General features: G+C 41.0%; 1 long non-coding RNA gene across 1 annotated transcript in view; it reads left to right on the plus strand.

Annotated features, from left to right (window-relative positions):
- Nucleotides 1-20,164, plus strand: part of LOC132656647 (uncharacterized) — a 50,903-nt gene that overhangs the window by 24,241 nt on the left and 6,498 nt on the right. The window contains exons 2-4 of the long non-coding RNA XR_009594366.1: nucleotides 5,988-6,179; nucleotides 9,152-9,229; nucleotides 11,654-11,745. This is a non-coding gene — a long non-coding RNA (uncharacterized LOC132656647). The remainder of the gene's footprint in view (nucleotides 1-5,987; nucleotides 6,180-9,151; nucleotides 9,230-11,653; nucleotides 11,746-20,164) is intronic.

The raw sequence follows: 20,164 nt of genomic DNA on the forward strand, positions 1-20,164 counted from the left end.
GATGAGAAGATATTTCCTGCCTGTATGATGAAGAAAGAATCAGCATCAGAAATAAACCAAAGATCCCTGCAAATAAATTCAAATAAGCCTAGTGGGAAATAGAAAAAAATAATCAAAGGCTAGAGGAGGTAAATAGAGCTAGAAATGAAGAATATAGAAAAGAAATATGGTCCAGTGTGTAGCTGAGTGGTGGGCATAGCCTTAGGCTCAGGTGCCAGCGCCATCGAGCACAGTGGAAGAGGATGCAGCCCTGAAGAAGTGTCCGTTGCAACAGGTGCTGATGATGTGGACTAAAGCAAGGAACAATGAGTTTTCTTTTTGTCAAAATGTTACACATTCATGAAATAGTGAGCATGTGGGAAAAATACACCATTAGCTATCAAAAGGAAAAGGTATCTAGCAGCGCTTTGGCTGACACTTCAAAATAGCTGTCCTTTTTTTGCTTGTTTTGTTCACTGCTGTGTGCAGGCCCTACACTGGATGCAGCCCACAGACTGGGTAAATGTCACGAGTCCTCAACAAACAAATATCTCCCAGGGAAACCAAGAGTCATTCTCCATGGCTTTCTGTTTTATTTCCCTTCCCTGTTCCTTTTTATGGCCTCTGCATTATTTGATTTTGTTAATGTGGGTGGATGTCTTTTGTTATTCCCTGTGTCCATTCTTCTCAGTGGTAAAACCACTTAAAAGGTAGAAACACTTTACATTTGAGTTTCCTGAAGTTCATAGGATACAACTTTAGAAATCAAGATATGAATAAATACTTGTGAAACCAAAATTTAATAAAGGTGAGAAACATATCATCTTCACTGGAACAATGTACCCACTATGAACACCGTGGCTTACCAAAGAATCTTCTCAAATTTTAATGTATTAATTGCTAGAGATCCATAGATTCTGAAGGCAGAGTTTATAGCATCTTCTGTTCTGAGTTTCTCTTTTGGTATATATAAAAAGCTACGATTGCATTTATTTATTTATTTCAGAAAAATTGCACTTAGCAGAAATAAGTGTTATGGCAATAGTCCAGAATCCTGGCAATCCTCTCTATGGGATTTTCTTCTTTGGGGCATATCTGAGCTCATGGCCTTTTGATTACTAAGGCCGACAGGACTGAGGAGTGACTTTGGGGGTTTAATTAGGTCTTACTGCATGCTCTAAGAACTGAGTTACACTGTGGAGAGAATAAAGCAGGAAGGGGTAACTCTGCTGTGTTCTTCTGGTTTTTCCTTGGCTCTCTATCTAAACACCTTGTCTTCATTCTACCATTGCCTTTTGTCTTACACTCCCCAGGCCTCCAGGCCACTCAGTCATTACCGTTTCTGTTTCTGCTGTTTTTGTTTTTTAAGAAACAATCTCCATTTTATGTCCCTACTTCTCCCTTTTCTATCTGTGTACAATTTATCTTTATTTATTTTAGGATGAGGGTATTTGGTATATTAAAGACACATATGCTGTAAAACACTCTAAACAGAACTACTGATATCCTGTGAATGTGCTCTGGGGGTTTAGAAAATAAAAGACTTACCTAGACAAGGGAAAAATTTAGCAACCCAGGATGCCTGGGCATCAGTGGGCAGAAATAATTGCTAATTAGCATCCTAGTAGCTTGGGAGCATTAACTGGCTTTGGGGGATCTGCTTCCTGGACCCAAAGTGCATTTTGTTCATTTCAGTTTGCTGCATAGGACGGAAGGAGAATGACAATTACCGAAATAGTTTCATTTCAGTAATTCAACCTAATGGAGACTTTTCATTTGAGTGATTATCCAGTAGTTGGCCTTTGTTTTTCTGCCAAGTTTTGAGAAAAACAAACTCAGATATTCCTCCAGCCTGAGAAAACACAACCTTCCCTTCAAAATAATTGAAAGAATTTGCTCATGGATCCAGGAACACTCACAAAAGAGCTGCCATCTTCTGTGACTCTGAGTGAGAGAGGAAAGAAGGTATTGTTCCTAACATTTAATTTTTGCTTCAGGACGTATCAAGCGATAATATCAAAGAAAGTGTTTCAAACTGATATCTTTAATTTTTCTCCTGAAAAGAAAATTTGTCAGCCATTTTTGTGATTTATTGCAACTAAAGGCATATGTGAGAACCAGTTTTATGATTAATTAAATGAAATTACTTGAGCACAATACCCATGATGGTATTGTCTTTGAATTAAAACTCACTCAAATAAGATTGATGACGTTTTCCATCATCAGATTAATTAAACATTTTTGTTAATTACACATAAGTCAATGTGTTTGAATTCTTTTCAATCAATAGTCTAAAGCAACTTCCATCTGTGTTCTTCTAGGAGACTGTTTTGCTGCTGTATTTCTAGCAGCTTTACTTTAGAAGCCAGGGTTCTTTCATTTTCTTTGTGTCAGGGGTCTCGATACTTAGCTGTGCTAACTGTGGAGATCATTGTTGCAATGGCTTTTTGCTCTGGGCCTCTATGTTTTTTTTTTTTTTTTAATCTGGTGAGCCTCTTCCTCGGATGATCCCGTCATGAATATTGTCATGGCTGTGTCTTGACTTTGCCACACTCAGATCTTTTTGTTAGAACAACGATAGAGCTAGAGCCGACAATGTTGGCAGCTGTGTGGCTCAGCCTGATGCCTGTCTGCTCTGACTTGTTATGGATGGCTCCGTTCCCCACGTGCAAGCAGGGAAGAGACTAAAATGAAATCTGTGATTGTGTTTCACATTGTGAAGCATTGTTAGCTCTTCAGCTATCTTAGTTTCCCTTTGACAATTTATCCCAAGTCCCCTTTCTAAAAGCTTAATTTCTGATGCATTCAAATTTGTCTTTTAGATGAAGGCTGGGGGAAGAGAATATTTCCCTTTGAAATAAACAAACAAAACATAAACATAGAAAGAAGGTACTTTGTGCGTCCTGGTGTTTCTGTGGGCCACTGACAAGCTCACACACTGCAAACTTTTTGTTTTTGATGCCTCTTTGCACATTAAAGTCAAGCAGGATGGCTAGACAATCAACCCTGAGCATTTCCTCCTACATTTTCTGCACATTTACTTTCTTTATTCTTATTCCCTGGGCCAAATTCTCCACTCAGCCTGGCAAGAGTTTATGTGCTACAAATAGTTCCCCTTGAATGAGGGGGAGTTTTCTAGGTTCTCATCAGAGAATGCAGTTTGGGGCTGTCATTTAGTTCCTGTTGAAGCCTGGCTGAGACAATTGATATTTTAGAAATGGAGTTTATAGATGTGCCGTCTCCCTCCTTGGTGCTAAACTGCACGGGCAGAAAACTCCCCAAAGAGGTGCTCACCAGCTTAGCCTCCTCCAGCAAACACTCTTTGATGAACCATGTTTCACTGCTCGGGCTTTATCTTTTTAAAAGCATTAATCGTAAAAGCAGTAAAGAATATGTCTGGGTCTCCTTTAAGCACAGCTGAATGGTACTGCCTAGTATGCTGTCCAGTGCTCTGTGCACGAATTCACTTGATATATTTCTTTTAACATTTATTAGGAGGGGAAGAAGTAGAAGCTTGGCTTTCTTAAAGACAATACTGTATGCCTCATTATTTCTTTTTTACTTATAGGCTCTCAGGAAATTCCAAATGCAAATAAATGTATCATAAGAATAAATTTGAAGAAATCTCAGGCAGGTTCCAGAAGGAATGTAGGAGTGACTGTTCCTTTGCCCTCAGATAGCTACTCATCTATTGATTCAGAAGACATCGATCAAAAGGGAACTGTGTCCCAAGTACCACCCAAATTACTGGGGAGAAAGAACATGAACCTTTTTCTAGAATGGTTTATAGCCCACCAGGGGATAAAAGTGGGCGAGACTAAAAATAGGATGAATAGTAAAAGAGAGGGACTCACAGGTGGTTACAGGGAAAATAAGGAATGCAAGATTTGCCTAGAGACATGGGGAAAGGTTTCTGATGAACTCCTGAAAGACAGGGACAGAGGCTGGAGCTCTAGGCACATAGGGAGAAGGAATAGAGCAAACTTCATAGATTGCAGGTTATGAAACGAAGCATGAGGGACAGCAACCACCAGCCTCAAAAGCTTTACCTAGAAATTTGTGGGGTGTCCTCTGGAGAGTCCGGATTTGAAAACATAGCAACCAAGATGACAGTGTCAAAGCTTCCTGGAAATAAGACAGAAGACAGTTTGTAAAGAGGTCAGGTGAGAAGGCAAGAGTTCATTCAGGAAGTGGTTGTGCACAGAAACAGGAAATGCAGGAGTTACAGTGCTGAGGCTAGGATGAAGGACAGAAAGGGAAACAACATGGGAATGCAACAGAGTAAGGGTCAACAAGATTTGTTTACTAGTTGGTGTGAAGGGAACCGCGTCAAGAAAGACACTCAGACTTGCTACAGAGAAGATTGTGAATCGGGAAGAATAAGAAAATATGGAAAGACAAACCATGAGACTGCATGAGTTGGGAGACAACCTATTACATGCTTGTTGTGTGGTGCCAAAGTGCCTGAGGGATAGACAGTTTTAGATGCAGTTAGATATAAAGGTCTGGAACTTAAGAGAGAAATCTGACCCTGGGGAAATTCCTTTTTTTTTTTTTTTTTTTTTTTTGAGAAAAGTAGGAGGACATATTACTGATGGAGGGAACAGAAGTGACAAACATCAAGGATATGCAGAAACATAGAGGACCTTGAGGGATCTTCAGGAAGTATGGGCAGAAAAAGAAGGATTCATGTAACAGCAATGTTGGCTCATAGTCCTCTATCTTGCTTGCCAGCTGATGGAGCTTTTAGAAAGTGATCGGTCCTGAGGCCTCTGAGTGATTCACGGAGTCATAATTTAACGTTATTACTGGAGGGTTGTGGAACCATAGGAGGGGGCAGCTAGCTGGAGGAAGTTGCTTGCTAGGAAGCACGCCTTTGAAGGAGGTATCTTTTTCCAGGTCTCTCCTTCACACTCTCCTTTGTTTCTTGACCTTCATGACATAAGCACCTCTTTTGCATCATGCTTTCTTTGCTGAGTTGTTCTTCCTCACGTCAATGAAGCCTGTAGACCGAAGTCCCTAAACCTGTGTGCCAATTCCTCATTTAGGTTAAATTTATCAGTTAACTTGACACAGTGACAATAAAGAACACAAAAGTTAAACCCCACCGGCACTCATGCCGAAGCTCTTCTACTCCCCACATTTCCTTTTCTGTTTTCCCTATGAAGTGGAAACCCACTCACATCACAAGAATACCCCTAGGAGGCACCCCTCCGCAAGTCCTCACAAAAATTCAAAAGTCTTCATGTGGGACTCCTAATTTATCGGTCAGCTCCCAATCCTTGCCATGTTTCAGTGCTCGCTTTAGTTGGGTACTATTGCTTTCACACAGCTGCTGTCAGGAATTCCCAATTGGTCGTTGGCCTCAGTCTTTCTGCTGGATTCAAATTTGCTCACATACTTTGTGTGCTAAAAATTATCTAGTAGATTCTTTGTGTATGTGTGCATGCAGGTGCTGTGTGTGTGTATGTGCTTGTGTGTGTAGAGGTTGAAGGTTAATGTCAATGGTCTTTTTCAATCATCCTCCATTTTTATTTTTGAGAATGTGCCTCCCATTGAGCCCACTGATTAGTTAAACTGCCTGGTTAGCAGGCCTCAGGGATCCTCCTGCCTCATCCTTTCCAGCACTGGGATTATAGTTCCCTATTACCATAACTATATATATATATTTTAAACATAGTTGCAAGGGGTTGAACTCAGGTCCTGAAGATTTCATAACAAATACTTTACTGAGTTATTTTCCCAATCTACTCCCAACTTATTAATTTTTTTAAAAAAATCTAGTGTATGTTTTGTGTGTGTGTGTTAGAACGTCTGGCTTTGTGTGGGTTCTGAGGATGTGAATTCCGTCCCTTATGGTTGTATGGCAAGCACTTTCTTCACTGAACCATCCCTCCACTCCAATTCTTAAAGCTTTGGCTTTGGAGTTTGTCATTTCAAACTTAAATAGGCACTTTGATGTCATTCTTTTCACAAAATGTAAAGAAAGGTTGGTTCCATTCCTCCAGCATAGCCTGCTCCTGGACCAGTGACAACAAGAGACACTTCATTGACTCAGACTCAGAGGCAAAACCTGGCATACTTCATGGTGCCGTGAGTCCACCGCCTCTGTCCTGTGTTGGCAAATAGCCTGCTACTGAACCATGGAATGTTCTTCCTCCACAACCAGGCTTTGGTGCATGCTGCTTTCTTGAGATGCGGTGAGTTCTCCTTCTTCAATTTTGATAGCTTTATCTAAGAAATAATGTAAAGGCAGTGAATTGTGTACAAAAGGGACACCTTTTTTTTTTTTTAGGTTGTAGTTAATCTTCGTCTAGTTTATAACGTTTCCTCTCCCCGTGGATTTATAAAATCCTTCCCATTGCCACACTGCAGTCCAAAAAGACAGATTAGAAGGAAGAAAAGTCATCTCCAAGTGACTACAAGCAACCACTATTTGTCGACAGAGTACACCTTAGAGGCAACTAAATAGTCTCCGAAATAAGCTTGATGACTTAAAGGTAAACTCTGAACAATTGTTGACCAAGATACTGAAAGCTTTCTGTTCTTAGACTGAAAGCTCTCATACAAAGAAGCGTCCTTGGCAGAGCACAGTGGTACCAGACACAGAAGTTTGTAAAGCAAAAAAGAGGATTAGCAAATCATGCAGCCTCAAGGCAAAGGAAAAAAAGCAAATTTGTACAGTATTTGTGGAGAGACATTTTCTTCATAGCAAAGTCTGGCTGCAAGTTTCACCAGGTGTCATAGTTACACATTCTATTGGTGTGATAAAACACCATGATTAAAAGCATTTTGGGGAGGAAAGGATTTATTTCAGATTACAGCTCTTAGGTCATACCCCATTGTTGCTGTAAATCATGAAAGGAACTCAGGCAAGAATCTGGAAACAGGAAGTGAATCAGAGGCCACAGAGGAGCCCTGCTTACTTACTGCATGCTCCTTGTGGCTTGCTTAGCCTGTTTTTCTTTTCTTTCTTCCTTTCTTTCTTCCTTCCTTCCTTCCTTCCTTTCTTTCTTTCTTTCTTTCTTTCTTTCTTTCTTTCTTTCTTTCTTTCTTTCTTTCTTCCTTCCTTTCTCTCTCTCTCTCTCTCTCTCTTTCTCTCTCTCTCTCTCCTTCCTTCCTTCCTTCCTCATTTTTTTTGATTAAAATTTCTTTTTTCTTAGGCTTCATGTGGGTCCTCTAGTAACAGAAGTGGGGACTGCATCAGACAAGGACTCACTTGCCAGCTTTTTGATCACTTTCCCCTAGCAGGACAGCCTTGCCAGGTCACAGGGGAAGAGGACATGCTCAGTATTGATAAGCTTGATGATCTGGGCTGGATGGGAAAGGTAGCTTCCATTTTCTGAGGAAAAGGGGAGGGGAGGGAGATAGGGTTACAACAAGGATGTAAAGTGACTACAAAAAAAATAAAAGAAAATTGAGAAAAAAAAAAGAATTAAAAAATGTATTTACTTTACATCCTGATCATAGCCCCCATCTTCATCTCATCCCAGTCCCACTTCCCCCAAGACCACCAACAGAGCCAACAAATCTGGGTCCAGGAGAGCCTCCAGAAATGGATGCACCAATCAAGAAGACCTGGGCTACCTGCTCAGATGTAGCCCATAGGCAGCTCAGTCTTCATGTGGGTTTCCTAGTAAGGCGAACAGGGGATGCTGCTGACGTGAACTCTGCTGCATGCTCAGTCTGTTTTTTATATAACCCAGGACCACCTGCCCAGGGGTGGCATTGTTCTCAGTGAGCTGGGCCCTTCCATATCAATCATTAATTAAGAAAATGCCTTACATACTTGCCTACAGGCCAATCTTATGGAGGCCTTTCTCAATTAAGATTCCTTTTCCACAAAAGAGCCAAAATATCTGGGCCCAGGAGTGCCTGCACAGACCAATAATCCAACTAAGGACCATGCATGGAGAGAACCTAGACCCCCTGTTCAAAGGAAAGCCATTGGCTGCTCAGTCTCCAATTGGGTTCCCTAGTAAGGGGTACAGGGGCTGTCTCTGTCATGAACTCAGTGGCTGGCTCTCTGATCACCTCCCCCTGGGAGATGCAGCTTTGTCAGGCCACAGAGGAAGATGATGCAGATAGTACTGATAAGACCTGATAGACTAGGGTCAGATGGAAGGAAAGGAGGACCTCCCCTATCAGTGGACTAGGGAAAGGGCATAGAGGGAGTAGAGGGAGGGTGGGTTGGACTGGGAGGAGACAAGGGAGGGGGGCTGCAGCAGGAACACAAAGTGAATAAATTGTAATAAATAAATATAGACATAAATTAATTTAAAAAATCTAAAAGAAAGAAAGAAAAAATCTTTTACCCTAGATATGTGTAGATTCCTGTCAAGTTGAGAGAAACCAATGAGCACAGGAAGAGCGTATAGGTTATATATGCTTTTCAATGCCCTAGCTAATACCTAAATTAATCTATATACAATCAATTCAAAAGTGAGCATTGATCTAACCATTCTCAGATGGAAAAACAGAAATTTTCATCTAAAAACCTTGGTTAAAGTTAAATACAACTCTAAGTCAGTATGTTGTCTGACAAGCCCGGGGAGTGAAGAACTCTGTATGTCAAAGTGCTTTGAATTTTGAAAGTGTTTCACTGACGAGATAAGGATATTTATATTCTGCGACCATAGCGACATAGCCAGAGAGCACACAGTCAAGAGAGCAGGCCGGAGAGGAAGGGCAGTATTTACATTTAAATTTGCACAGGCTTTGTCTATTATTACGGTTATTGGAAAAGAGCTCCAGTCTTCTGGACAGACTGAGTAACTGTAAGTCTTTTTCTTTTTCTTTTTTTTTTTTCTGAGATATTCACTTAATGTTAACTACAAAATCACTGTTTAAAATTCATAGGCTCTGACTCTTCTTGGTCACATGTACAAAAGAATTCATAGTTTATTTAATCTATTTGTCTTGTAGAAAATGGAATTTGGCTATTTAGTTTTTTAAAGAAAGTAACAGTTTTTGTTAATACATGTAAAAATTGTTCTTGCATTAGTTGGAAAATCCTTCCATTTCTGAACTGTCCCCCCCACCCCCCCACCCCCCCACCCCCCTTTGCAGGTCTCAGGCAAATACATAGCCTGAGCAGATATAAATCCAGTCATCAAGGGCTGGTTTGTGTGACACACTAATTTTAATTTATTGAGTATTTATTCTGTGCCAGGTGCTGCATTGCACATAACAGCCATCTCCTTACTCCCTGTCTGAGCAGATGGAGTTCAGCCGGTGGAACAGAGCCACTGTGAGTAATAGGGTTTATCAATCAGTAACATTCCACCTCCAGTTCCCAGAGCCTGCTGAGAGTACCTGCTTGCCTCTCCTGCTAATTCTTTCTTCAGCTACCTAATGTGGGTAACTCGAGGCGTGAGAATTTACACCGAGAGGCTAGCATCTCAAGGCATCACGCTTCCTGTAAAGCAGGCATCACGCTTCCTGTAGAGCAGGCATCACGCTTCCTGTAGAGTAGGCATCACGCTTCCTGTAGAGCAGGCATCACGCTTCCTGTAGAGCAGGCATCACGCTTCCTGTAGAGCAGGCTTATGGCATGACTGGAAGGAGGTAGGAGAGCGAACGTCTGGAATAGGCCGTCGGTACGACCCCTAGGTGGACAACTCAGAGCTTCCAGAAAAGTCTTTGATGGTGTGGAGAGGCAGCTACCAAAGACAGATAGCAAAAGCCTAGTCCTTAATGAGGCCCATGGGAAGCTGCTGTCTCTCAGCCACTTCCTGTGTGGGCTCAGGCATCTGAGGTGGCGGATACTCACAGCCACTGTTGTTTAGCGGTGTCAACATCAGGAAGACAAGTGGTAAGGAACAGATTGGAGTCAGAGCCTGTTGGGCTCCATCAGACATGGCATTCTCCTCAGTCATTATTCAACAGCGGAGAGGGACCCCGGTCCTTCTCTGTACTGCTTCACTCTCATGTGTCAAATTCTACGCAAGTTTCTCTTTTGGTTAATGCTCAAGTTGAGTCACACAGAAAACAGATGTCTTGAAAACACTGGCTCCAACTTCCCTAAGCCAGCATAGTGTAACCTAATACCCACTTTCTAACAATGCAATAATGTGACTGCCCCTGGGTTTTAGCTCTTCCGAAGACCTGCTGAGGTAGCCTGTCTGAGGTTACACAAACGTATCACTAGGTCTAACAGATTTCAGAGCCTGTCATTTTAAATACTACAGTATGCAGGGAGTTTTGCTCTTTTTTTTTTAAGTGACAAATTAATCCCATTTTGAAAGTGCATTTGTTCTTTCCACGTTTTGCTTAGTCCCACATACCACACACCCTGGATAATTGATCTATGGAAACCCTGGCCACTGCTAGGGCCTGAATCCCTCAGTGTGCATTTTTTCTGAGTTGAAGTAAGGCTTGGGCTGCTTGGCTTAGATCAGACTTGACTGAACTCAAAGGAAAGACTGGTGAGCTATGACTTGCCCATCAGTTATGACATCACAGGTAAATCCTCACACTGGCCATAGATCTGGTTCTCCAGCAGCTTCCAAGAAGGACTAGATACTATAGCTCAGAGGTATGAGGGGAAGTTTGTGGGGTGACCTTTGACCAGTGATAAATGGGAGTTGGAGGACTCTGGCTGGCAAATCACTCCTCCCTCTGTGTAGGACAGACTGTTCTGAGAAATGTACTGCTATGCACCAGGCTGAAAGGTGGGTCACGTGACTAGTTATTTTATAGGAAGATTTACTAATTTCAACAATATTCTACTGGTTTTATGTGTGTCCTGTTTTCCTCATTCTTTTATTCTCGTTTGCTATCTTTGGACTATACCTTCTGGGAAGCCTTGACCTCTAACCTTTGTCTAAGTCTTTTGTCTCTAGGGAACCCGGCAAAGGTAGTTTACCTAAATGTAAACAAATACTAAGTAAATGGCAAAACTGGCATGTGTTCAATACTGTTGGGGAGGGTGATAAAAATTGTAAGTTTTTAGTTTCTATTTTAGTGTTGGTTTTATAGCTTACCAATTCAAAACTCAAGTACTTGCCCCCCCCCCCCCCCAGCCCATTAGCTAAATTCTTCAACCAGTCCCTAAATGGTCAGACACTATTTGATGTGACAATATGTTATGACTCTCAATTGATATGCTTGCATTTACAAGGAGATGTCATTAAGCAAAGGGAATGAGTGGCACCAAGATTTTGTCTTGTGCATTGGGGCAGACACTATGGAGAATGGAGGTGCCTAACTCACCTATGCACCTCTAACAGTAATCTAGTCCATCCAGCCAAACAAGGTCATAGGTAAGATCTGCATAACAGAAATGGCTTTCTTAGCACCTGCTAAAAAAATTATATGATGGATCAATACTTGGAAGCAAACAATTGTAATTTACTTTAATGGAGCAAGTGGATGCTTTCTTTAGAAAAAAAAATATGTAACTATTATTTTTTGCAGCTATTGAAAACAAATAAAGAAAGAAGCAGAACACTTTAACCGGAGATCTGAGTTGTTATGATTTGGATGTAGAGTATTCCCTCAAAAGACACAGGTGTTGAGGGCTTGGTCCCTAGATGACTGCACTATCCTTGGGGTTTCTGAAAACTCAAAGAACTGGGATGTATCTGAAAGAAGTACCAAGCAAGAGTTCTTGAGTGTATCTTGTCCTTGATCCATTCTTGTCCTTTTTATCTCTTTCCTGTCCACCCTGAAGAAGAAACTCTACCAACTGCTCTCACCATTCTGCTTTGTCTAACCATGTGGGGTCAAGAAACCACAGACTGAAATATCTGAAACTGAGCCAAGGTAAGTCCTTCCTCTGTTCATTTTTTTTTCTCTTAGGTATTTTGGCCACAGAGATGAGAATGCTGTCTTTGTTTTCTTTCTCAGATGATAAAATAAAAAGCAGCCTACAGAAGGAAGGGTTTAGCTCATTGTTTGAGGCACAGCCCACCAAAGCAGGGAAGTCAAGGTGGCAAGAGCTTGAAGCAGCTGCTCACAGAGGAAGGGCATGTGGATGCTAGTGCTCAGTTTGTCTTTTCCATTTATGCAATCAATTGCAGGTAATGGCTCCACCCACAAATAGGATGCACACATCAAGTTAATCAAGATAACCCCCCTTTGGTTATGCCTGCTCAGAGGTCCATCCCCCAAATGATTCTAAATTATGTCAAGTTGACAACACGAACCATCACAATATCAACAATTCAGAAGTTGACTAGATTTAATTGTAGAGCGCATTACATTGAAGAGATATGGAGCAATATGAGGTAGCCAGATGACAAGGACATTAAGAAAGTTTAAAAAGCACATTCCCAAGCTCAATGGCAACTTGCATGTGTTTATATTTTTTTTTGAATGAGTTTGTCTGCAGAATGGGTAAATTAGCTTCTTTTATTAAAAGAGAAGAACTCTCCCAAATTAACTTTGGAGACCAAATCCCAAACTGCAGATAATTGAAAATAAAGGTTAAAAATAAACATGCTGATGCAGCAGTCTCTTAAAACAGAATGCACCATCGCTGCACAATTATAACTGGGTTTACCAAATGGAAGACTAAAATAAGGAAGTGTCAGTTAGGACATTCTAGAAACAAGTATTTTTAGCAGGACCTTTTACACATGCAGACAAAGGTGGTACTACAGCCCTATAATTCTAGTACTTAGGAAGCAGAGGCAAGAGGGTCAAAAATGTGAGGTCATTTTCACCTACATAGTGAGGTTGAGGCCAGTTGGAGCAACATGATATTGTGTTTAAAAAATAGCATGTATATCTTAAATTATCTTATAGTCATCATGTAGTTAGAAAGAGGCTATATTTTCTATGAAGATTTTACCTTTTCTTCTCTTGTTAGAGGCAGAATCATCTCAATGGAAAATTAGCAGTCACAGGGTAATGTTCAATTTCACTAAATTATGGAACAATTCTGGTCCTCTGTGTTATAAAGAGCCTTTAATGCCGTTGCTGCAGGACAATCAGAGATTTTTCCAGTTCTTGGCACTTGAATTGCAAAGAAGAATATTAATAAGATAAAATCCTAGGGTGGAAAAAAATCTTTCAACTCTGAAACTCTATGCCTGGAAGAATCGTAAGATAGCATTTTCTCATAAAGTCCCTTTGCTTTAGAAGATCCACAATCCTGATTATTATTCAAACCTAATTTCAGCTCAGAAAACTTAAGTAAAGGGCAATCTTCAAGTTCTGAGGATTATAAAAGATGACAGCACGTATGTACTTTTGATAAAAAAAAAGGGGGGGGGGGTGTTGGATAAGCACCAGAGGCAATAGCTGCTCAGCAAAAGACAGCTCAGACCAGTATTCAGTCATAGGGACAGAGAGACAAGTCACAGCAAATCACTGTGCTGGACTGCTGGACAACAACAGCACTGCTTCTTAAGTGCTGGACAACTAGAAAATGTTGCTGCACCATGAGAAAGACATTAAGACATTCTCAGTTTATTATTACTCTTGGGCTTTCTTTTTACATTTGCACCGATAAAGGAAATCAAATTACACATTGCCCTTGTTAGGGTTTGGAATGTAGCCTTACATTCATTTTATACCTTCAGCAATATTTATTGAGTTTGCTGTTTACCAGGAACTATGCTAGATTGAAGAACTGTTAAAAAAAAAAAGAAAAAAAAAGATTGAGGCTTGAACTTTATTCTTCAGTAGCTTAAGGGCCAGTGGGGTATGAGCTTTGGATGTGTGATTAGAGACACGTATAGGGACTCTTGGGGCTCCCTATGGGTAACTTTCTTGTAGATAGTTGGATGATCTGACTTTGGACACAGAGCTTGCTATACTCATTCATTCATTCATTTACTAATGCAACATATTTGTGTTATGTGCCTGGTCTGGGACAGTCTCCTCTTGGGAGTAACTCTTTGGTAAAGAAGGTAAATCATGAGATGGTGAAGAAGCTAGTAAATACAAATAATGGCTTCTAGTTTCCAATGTGTAGATTCGAGTGGTGTCTTGACCACTCCACGGCTGATAGCAGATCATGTAACATGATTGATTCCAAGTTAATAATGTTCATATGTGTTGGCGTTAAGTTGCCCCTTGAACTTCTGATTGTTGAAGGACTCATCAGGCCCCAGGGTATCATCTTCAGGTGATGAGGGTGTTGGCTGAGATGGTGAATACAGTTTCTGGGTTGCTGCTTGTCATTAGACTCACTGGGATCTGCTGATACCAACCAAGCCCTCCTTCTAGGCTGTGCTGCCTGAGATTCTGCAGATGCCCTCTGCAGCTGCAGATGCCCTCAGATTCACCCAGCATACACTTGCTCTTATTTTTAGACAAAAAAGGAGGTTTTAAATTATTTATTAGATGCTCACACTTACATCTTTCCTTTCTCCAGATGTTCTGTTTAGGTAAGAAGAATATTGTGCTTCTAAATTCTCGAGGGCTTTGCATTTGACAGTCAAATGCTAGGACACTTGGATTCAAACTCTCACTTTTTTAAGATATCATCTTATAGCTAATTCTCCAAAACTGCTTTGAATCTCAGACAAACAAACAAACAAACAAACCAAACCAAACCAACCAACCAACCAACCAACCAAACAAACAAACAAACAAAAAAAACAGTTGACACTTTTTCCCTTAACAACTTGACCTGGGGGCAGTGGGTATGCTAGTTATTCACTGAAGCAATAATATTCATTCCTTATAGTCTCTGCATTTCTGTGGGTCAGGGGTTCAGACAGGGTGCACTCCAAGTGAATTTTGGCTTCTTTGCATACCTGAGGCTTCTGCTGGTATCTATCTAAGGTGGAGGGCTAAAATCATCCTAAACTCGTGAATGTGGTGGCTAGGGGGTTGCTATTGGCTTGGAATTTTGTGGGGCAGTCAACTGGAAGATCCACACGTGACTACTCTATCAATGTGCTGTGGGGCTTGTCACAATTTGGTAGCAGAGTTCCCAGGGCGAGATGTGAGAAGGAGAGAAGGGGGTGGTACAGAGACAGAGACAGAGAGACAGAGACACACAGAGAGACACAGAGACAGAGACTCAGAGAGGTATAGGAGGGGGAGAGACAGAGACTGAGAGAGAAGGGGGAAGGAGAGACATAGAGAAAGAGAGGGAAGGAGGGAAGGAGAGCATGCACATGAGAGCATCAGGAAGAAAGAAGTCCTGCTTCCTTCTATGACAAAGCTTATAAGAGACGCAGGTAACATCATTTAGCAAGTTGAGGCAGTTACAAAGGTCCACCCGTCAATGGTGTCGCAGGGAAGATTTGGCCTGAAGCCTTGACCCTACCTATGACTGCAAGGCCTGTCCACGTCACATTAAGAGTATGTATTGGTGTGTCTGCCTCTGGAAGATGTAATCTGCCACAGGGAGACTAACAGAAAATACGGACAATAGAAGGTGCTGGGGAAAGTGTCACTTGTCATTTTGTCACATACTTTGTGACTATAACCGGCAATCACTATTCATGTGTGTAGGTGTGAGCAAACAGATGTAAGGCACAGTCAAGGAGAATGAAATCCTGCACTCTTGGGTAGGCGATAAGGGCTGCTCTGGAATATTTATAGATAGTCCCAGTTTTGCTCCTTGTTTGCTGCTTTTGTTCGCTGTCTGTGACAGTTTATTTTATATGTCAGCTTGATTGGACTAAGGGAGATCCAAAGTGTTGGTAGATGTTATTCCTAAGTGCATCTGCAGGATGCTTCCAGAAAAAAATTTAGCATTTGAGTCAGTAGACTGGGTTATCACGATTGTCCTTGCAATGTTCATAGACATCACCTAATCTATTCAGGACTGGGATAGAAAAAAAGATGAAGGCAAATTCTGTCCCTTGTGAGAAAAAAATATCCATTGCTCCCTGCCCTTGGACACTGACACACTTGTCATCAGTCCTCTAGACTTAGAGTCAACCATAGCACTGGACTTCATGTTTCTTCAGCATGTTAAGAGGAAAACCTTCAGAATTTTGGGAGCTAATTCCTGTATTGGATCTCCTCCTTGATATACAGATCTTTACATAACTACAGACATTGTATTGATTCTATTTCTCTGAGAGTCCTAATACCTTGGTGCTTTTCTATTTTCTCCAGGGACTAGGTTTCCTTGTTTCAGATTCCACCCCCGTAGCCAACTCTATCATGCATTCTCTGTATTTTCTCATCTTTCTTTTTCCACCTCAGAATTTAGCAGTCCAGCCTTATGCTGAGGAATGAATTGGAACAACCATGTTCCTGACTAATAAGAGCCATTCTCCCACCTCTGGGGGAGGGTGTTGGCGAAGAAAAGGAGGGACATGCAGCTACTTTGCTCTTTATTGTGTTTTCTTCAAAAGAAATACTGTTATTCGCCAGTCAAATAATGCATGTCTACTCTTAAAATTAGAGTGATTCTTGGATACACAGAGAAAAAGAAACATTATCCGAACTCTTGCCACCCAGATTTAACTATTGCTTGTCAAATATCCTTTTATCTGACTGCGTGCCGTCACTTACACTCACACACAACTTCCTGTAATAAGTAACGCTGCACCAACTGCCACACATCTGACTTTCTTATCCAATACTAGGTGGTGTTTTTTTAATTTCTGTGTCAACAAATATAGATCCACACCATCATTTTTATTGACTGCCCAATATTCCTCTGTGAGACATACTGTAATTTATTTAACTAATCTCTATTGAATAATAATTATGCCAATTGTAAGTTTTTGATATTATAATCAATGCTTTAATGAACTTTCTTGTACATCCATTTTTATGTACTTATTCAGAATTCTCTTTGGAATAAACTCCCGTAAAGGAGCATTGCTAAAAATTCTTCTAAAAAGGACAATAGAAGTCGTTTCAGGAAAGAAATATGGTGTGCAACTTAATTGCAGAGAATCCATGAAACGAAAAAGCCTAGAAGCCTGTGTGGTGTCAGGAGACTAATCTAGACAGCTTGGGATGCCAAGATAAAACATCTACAAAAGAATCTCGCCTAGTGGGGAAGATAGACCAACACTTAAGCCAATAATTAACTACAGTCAGATGAAAGTCCCAACGGATGTATGAACAAAGTACCAAGAGAAGGATAAAAGAAGGCAATTAAAGCTAGGTAGGAGAATTAACAGAGAAAAAGCAACAACCCAGTTGCTCATTCATCAGTGAGGTAAGTATACTGTTTGCTGGAACTCCCAGAACAGAGTCCACAGAGTGGACGGATTAAACTGCTACACATTATCTTCTGTCTTTCTGAAGGTTGGAAGTCTGAGATGAAAGTATTGGCAGAAAGAGTTCCTTCTGAGGGAAGGTGGGCCCTGCCTAGACCTCTTGTGTTGACTGGGAGATGGTCCTAGTCTCCATGTGCATGTATGTTCCTGTGTCCACAGTTTTTCTTCTGATGGAGATAACAGTCATATTGGGTTATATTTTCCCTCTTCTTCCCCAACATTTTTTTTTGGTCAGTATTATCTCAAATTCAGCCACATTCTAAGGCACTTGGGGTTAGGACATCAATAGACACTTTTTGAGAAGGACACAGTTCAGTGACACAAGGCACCAAGGTATTACACTGGCTAAGAGTCAGGACTGGGTGCTGTGTAGTTGGAAAAACCAAAGAGACATATGGATTTGATGGAAAAGATTTCGGGAACGGGGATGAGTAGATGTGTGTTTATTGACTGGCAGGATAGTGAACTTATTCTGCAGGGAATACAGAAAACCAGAGGTAATTTTTAAGCACAGGAGTCACGTGATCAGATTTGTCTTTCAGTTAGATGTTGATGCTGGAATACTGAATGTTTGGGGGGGTATACCTGGAACACTCATGAGCAGCTGTTGGGAATGTAAAATGCAACAACTCTGTTGGAAAGAAATTTGGCAGGTCCTTAAGAAGTAAGTCATAAGCCTACCATATGATTAAGTGTTCTTCTAGGTAGATCTTCACATGAAAGCATATCTGAGCAATGATTTGTATGCCCATGAATGCTAATAACAGCTTTAGTCATAATTGCATGAAGCTGGAAACAATCCAAATGTCCATCAACAGGTGACTGAATAAACAAGTTGTGATATAGCCATCCAAAATAATACCACTTGGCAAATCAAACAGAAAGAAGTGCAAATTGATACCCACAGCATGGATACGTCTTCAAATAATTGTGCTGAATGAAAGAACCCAAATTTAAAGAAATGAACAAGTGAACAGGATCAGATACATTATGATTCCAGTTACATGAAAAGCTAGACTACACAGTTGTATTCATTCTAGGGGCCAGGCCTCCCTTCACACTAGCTGACTGCTCTACAACTAGGTTATGTCTTCAGCCTTGAATATTAGAACAAGTAAACTGGCAAGGGGCTGTAATGGGGGGGTGGTGAGGAGGAAATCTTTGGAGATGCCTGGTGGATTCACGGGTATAGCTGTATGTGACACTCAATGAACAGTGATTTTTAAATATAGGCACTTTTTTGTATGCCAGTCATTTCTTAATGAAAAAAAAAAAGCAACAAACAAACAATAAAACAAAATGAACAAGAAAAGGAATATGCAGGTTGTGTAACGATCAAAAGGTGCTTTGAGGAAGGGAAAATGGTTAGGATGATCCTGTAGAAGATCATTGGGAGGCTGTGGGACTCGGGGCAAAGCTGGGCAGTTGGTGTCCAGTTGGCTTTATTCCTTTTCTGTCCTGGGATTTAAGCATTTAGGAATTGAACTCTGAGCTTTAGAGAAGGCAGGTGGTCCCCGTCGTGATCGTAGAGGCCACCAGCTTTTCTTTCCATTCTCCCTTTCAAACTGAGAATAATTATGGGTGTTCATAAGCATTATGTAAGACGGGCAAATGTCTGTTCTGCTCATGTGACTCAGCCATGCCAGAAAATGGAAAGAGCAGTGATGGAAACACAGAGGGTAAGGTGTCAAGTTATGCATGGGGACTGGCTGTGAAAATGTTCATTAATAGAGGTGCTTAGGAACGGCTATTCTGAGGAGGTGACAATTGACCTTCCATACAAGTTAAATGGCAAAGGGAGGCTAACTGGGGTCAGGCGCATGTATCCTATGCTGAAAGACCAGGAAATGCAAAGGGCCCCAGAAGGTTTTGCAGGCAGCGTGTTCTGGAGAAGTTTGGAGTGGCTGGAAAAAGTACAAAGAACAATAAAAGGATGGGACTTAAGTAGGTTCCTGATTTGTCACCAGCTACCTGGACACAGGTGCACATTTTGGTATATCCTGTCAGAACAAAGTTCAAGCTCAAACACTGAAAATATTAAATATTATGAAATATCACTTGAATGACTAGAGTGTAGCTTCACTTTCTTATGGCCATTGGTCTCCCCTTTCTTTTGTCTTTTCATAAAATTGAGGTTGCAATGGGATTTGCTGTGCATCTCATGAGACAGTGAGGCATGAAAAGTCTTACCAAAGCACATTAATTTACTATCTACCTTGAAGCTTATGTTAAGTTGAGTGTTGAATTAAAAGTTAAAATGAATCTTGGGTCTGGGGATGTATGTTAGTTGGTAGAGAGTGCCTGCCTAGCATGCACAAGGCCCTGCGTTTGCTCTCCAACACCACATAAAGCTAAGCCTGCTGGCATATGCCTATAATAACAGCTTTAAGGAGGTGAAAGAAGAGTGGAAGTTCAGGATCTACCTTGGATTCATATCTAGTTTGAGGCCAGCTTGGGCTGTGTGAGACCTCGACTGAACAGACAAGCAAGCAAAGAAACACAAAAAAATACGAGTAGGCCTCAGAGACAGCTACTCACAAATTAATATTGGTGGCTTTTCTCTATAAATTTTGTCCTCCAAAATGCTTTGTTTAACAGAGCTAGAGACATAAGTCAATAGAAGAATGCTTGCTATGCACAACCCTTAGTGCTACAAAGTTATAGACAGATAGATAGATAGATAGATAGATAGATAGATAGATAGATAGATAGATAGATAGATAGATGTTTTAAAATGCAGTTGTAAGAGGAAGCAAGTTGTAAGTAACAGGCATTATCTGCCACCTATTATGAGACAGGCATTTCTACATACCTTGATTAATTCTCCCAACAATTCTATTACTACCCTCACTATTCAGCAAAGAAACGGAGGCTCAGAAACATTAAATAACTTGCCTCTGGACACACTCTAAAGAAGTGGCAGTTAGGCTTCAAGTCAGGTCTACTGCCTCTCGGCTTTAGCTCTTGTCATCTTGCTATGTCAGTCCTCAGCTCTGTGCCCCAACATTCATAATGCCATGCTGTCAGGGACTGAA

The sequence above is a fragment of the Meriones unguiculatus genome, chromosome 9 (genome assembly GCF_030254825.1).
Source record: "Meriones unguiculatus strain TT.TT164.6M chromosome 9, Bangor_MerUng_6.1, whole genome shotgun sequence".
Classification (NCBI taxonomy): domain Eukaryota; kingdom Metazoa; phylum Chordata; class Mammalia; order Rodentia; family Muridae; genus Meriones; species Meriones unguiculatus.